At 43.5% G+C, this 4,101-nt stretch overlaps 1 pseudogene; it reads left to right on the top strand.

Moving 5' to 3' along the window:
• Positions 1–480: 480 nt before the first annotated feature.
• On the top strand, positions 481–2,904 carry LOC136400083 (cleavage stimulation factor subunit 3 pseudogene; annotated as a pseudogene).
• The last annotated feature ends 1,197 nt before the right edge of the window (positions 2,905–4,101 follow it).

Genomic DNA, 4,101 nt, shown 5'->3' with positions numbered 1-4,101 from the left:
AGCTCTGTGATTACCTGTCTTACATGGGCTGGAGGAATACTTACTTGCTAGAGTAATGAACAGTAGCAGAAATACACAAAAGACCCTGGCCAGGTGTCTCCGTGAATAGAGTGCACTGAGGTCACAGGTTTGATCCCCAGTCAGGGCATATACAAGAAGCAACCACTGAGTGTAAAACTAAACAGAACAACTAAGTGAAACAACAAGTTGATGCTTCTGTCTATCTCTCTCTCTCTCTTTCTTCCTTTCCCCTAGCTCTCAAATCAGTGGGGGGAAATTTTTTATTAAGAGGAAGGGAGAAAGGGAGGGATGGAGGGAAGAAGGGAAAGAGAGAGGGAGAGAGAAAGGGAGAAGGATGAGAAGCATCAACTTGTAATTGCTTACTTTTCATATGTGCCTTGACCTGGGGGGACTCCAGCCAAGCTAGTGACCCCTTGCTCAAGCCAGCAACCTTGGGACTCAAGCCAGAGACCCCACACTCAAGCTGGATGAGCCCATACTCAACCTGACGACCTTGGGGTTTCGAATCTGGGACCTCAGCGTTACAGGTCAGTGCTCTATCCACTGCACCACCACTGGTCAGGCTACTGAAAAATGTTTTTTTAAAAAAGAAAAGAGCCTGATGTTGGCTGTCTGGCTCTACTGGGCTGGGGGATAACTTTACTGGTCTGGGGAGGTTTTTAGTTTAATTTTTCTTTTCTTAGCTTCACTTCGCGGGCCAGTTTACACGTTCTAAATATCTGAGACCATGTCAGGCGACGCATCTGCGGAGCAGGCAGCTGAGTATGTCCCAGAGAAAGTGAAGAAAGCCGAAAAGAAATTAGAAGAGAATCCATATGACCTTGACGCTTGGAGCATTCTCATTCGAGAGGCACAGAATCAACCTATAGACAAAGCTCGGAAGACTTACGAACGCCTTGTTGCCCAGTTCCCCAGTTCTGGCAGATTCTGGAAACTGTACATTGAAGCAGAGATTAAAGCTAAAAATTATGACAAGGTTGAAAAGCTATTTCAAAGATGCCTTATGAAGGTTTTGCACATTGATTTATGGAAGTGTTATCTTTCATATGTCCGAGAAACCAAGGGCAAACTACCAAGTTACAAAGAAAAAATGGCTCAAGCATATGACTTTGCCCTGGATAAAATTGGGATGGAAATAATGTCTTATCAGATTTGGGTGGATTACATCAATTTCTTAAAAGGCGTGGAGGCTGTTGGATCTTATGCAGAAAATCAGAGAATAATAGCTGTTCGAAGGGTTTATCAACGAGGTTGTGTTAATCCAATGATCAACATTGAACAACTCTGGAGAGACTATAACAAGTATGAAGAGGGTATCAATATTCATTTAGCTAAAAAAATGATTGAAGATCATAGCAGAGATTATATGAATGCTAGGCGTGTAGCAAAGGAATATGAGACAGTAATGAAAGGTTTGGACCGCAATGCTCCTTCAGTGCCTCCTCAGAATACTCCTCAAGAAGCTCAGCAAGTAGATATGTGGAAGAAATATATCCAGTGGGAAAAGAGCAACCCTCTTCGTACAGAAGATCAGACCCTTATAACAAAAAGAGTTATGTTTGCTTATGAACAGTGCCTGCTTGTGCTGGGCCATCACCCTGATATTTGGTACGAAGCCGCCCAGTACCTTGAGCAGTCGAGTAAACTGCTAGCAGAGAAGGGGGATATGAATAATGCCAAATTATTTAGTGATGAAGCTGCTAATATATATGAAAGAGCCATAAACACTTTATTAAAGAAGAATATGCTTCTTTATTTTGCATATGCAGATTATGAAGAGAGTCGCATGAGGTATGAGAAAATTCACAGTATATATAACAGACTTCTGGCAATTGAGGATATTGACCCCACCTTGGTATATATCCAGTATATGAAATTTGCAAGAAGAGCAGAAGGTATCAAATCCGGGAGAATGATATTTTAAAAAGCAAGAGAAGACACCAGAACACGCCATCATGTCTATGTTACTGCAGCACTCATGGAGTATTACTGTAGTAAGGACAAATCTGTTGCCTTTAAGATTTTTGAACTGGGGCTAAAGAAATATGGAGACATTCCAGAATATGTTCTGGCCTATATTGACTATCTTTCTCACCTCAATGAGGACAATAATACCCAAGTTTTGTTTGAACGAGTTTTAACATCTGGAAGCCTTCCTCCGGAAAAGTCAGGAGAAATCTGGGCCCGATTTCTAGTTTTTGAAAGCAATATTGGTGATCTAGCTAGTATACTCAAAGTAGAGAAAAGACGGTTTACAGCATTCAAAGAAGAGTATGAAGGCAAAGAAACCGCTTTACTGGTAGATAGATACAAGTTCATGGATTTATATCCTTGCTCAGCAAGTGAACTAAAAGCACTTGGTTATAAGGATGTCTCCCGTGCTAAGCTAGCAGCTATTATTCCAGACCCAGTTGTAGCTCCTTCTATAGTGCCTGTTCTGAAAGATGAAGTGGATAGAAAACCAGAATACCCTAAACCAGATACTCAGCAGATGATTCCATTTCAGCCACGACATTTAGCACCTCCAGGTTTACACCCTGTCCTCGGTGGAGTATTCCCAGTACCACCTGCAGCTGTCATTTTAATGAAACTTCTCCCTCCTCCCATCTGTTTCCAGGGTCCTTTTGTACAAGTGGATGAACTGATGGAAATTTTCCGAAGATGCAAGATACCAAACACTGTTGAGGAAGCTGTGAGGATCATCACTGGTGGAGCCCCGGACCTCGCTGTGGAAGGCAACGGCCCAGTGGAAAGCAATGCCGTCCTCACCAAGGCCGTCAAAAGGCCCAACGAAGACTCAGACGAGGATGAGGAAAAGGGAGCTGTTGTCCCTTCTGTTCACGACATTTATAGAGCGCGGCAGCAGAAGCGAATTCGGTGAAACAGGCTCAAAATCTGCCTCAGAAAGAAAACTTTTTTCCAGGATTCCCTTTTTGCCTCTTAAGTCATATGTTTAAAAGAGACAATGCTTTGTTACAAGGTCCTTGGAAACAAAGTTGTATTGTCATTGGTGCCTCTTATCATACGGTTTTTGAGAAAGAAAACAACCTGTGAATTTTAGAATATGGAACAGACTTATGCTCTGAGCAAAATTAGGTTTTCAAAAATGTGAGAACAGTACAAAATGGCAGAACCATATTTTGTTCCCTCTTCAAGGGTGTCTTGTATGTGCCGCTTGAAGACTTGTGAGTTTTCGATAGTTTTATTTTAAAAACTGGATGGCTTATGATTGTAAAGCATTTTATCACATTTTTCTGAAAACAGATGTTCTCAGTTTGCTTATGTAGAGTCCTGCCTTATTTGTTTTTATTTATGGCAGAATGTATGGAATCTGTTTTGTAGTTTAAAATTTTAAAACAATCCTTTCAAAAATAAAAGGATCTCAAAAAAAAAAAAAGAAAAGAGCCTGACATGGTGGTGGCGCAGTGGATAGAGCGTCGGACTGGGATGCAGAGGACCCAGGTTCGAGACCCCGAGGTCGCCAGTTTGACTGTAGGCTTATCTGGTTTGAGCAAAGCTCACCAGCTTGGACCCAAGGTCACTGGCTCAAGCAAGGTGTTATTTGGTCTGCTGTAGCCCTCCGGTCAAGGCACATATGAGAGAGCAATCAATGAACAACTAAGGTGTTGCAACGAAAAACTGATAATTGATGCTTCTCATCTCTCTCCGTTCCTGTCTGTCTGTCCCTATCTATCCCTCTCTCTGACTCTCTCTCTCTGTCTCTGTAAAATAATAAATAAAAAATAATAATAGGCCCTGGCCGGTTGGCTCAGTGGTAGAGTATTGGCCTGGCATGCAGGAGTCCCGGGTTCGATTCCCGGCTAGGGCACACAGAAGCGCCATCTGCTTCTCCACCCCTCCCCCTCTCCTTCCTCTCTTTCTCTTCCCCTCCCGCAGCCAAGGCTCCATTGGAGCAAAGTTGGCCCAGGTGCTGAGGATGGCTCCATGGCCTCTGCCTCAGGCGCTAGAGTGGCTCTGGTTGCAACAGAATGATGCCCCAGATGGGCAGAGCATCGCCCCCTGGTGGGCATGCTGGGTGGATCCCAGTCCGGCGCATGCGGGAGTCTGTCTGACTGCCTT

The sequence above is a fragment of the Saccopteryx leptura genome, chromosome 3 (assembly GCF_036850995.1).
Source record: "Saccopteryx leptura isolate mSacLep1 chromosome 3, mSacLep1_pri_phased_curated, whole genome shotgun sequence".
Lineage (NCBI taxonomy): Eukaryota > Metazoa > Chordata > Mammalia > Chiroptera > Emballonuridae > Saccopteryx > Saccopteryx leptura.
The sequence above is the reverse complement of the archived record's forward strand: the minus strand, read 5'-3'. Positions and strand labels throughout refer to the sequence as shown.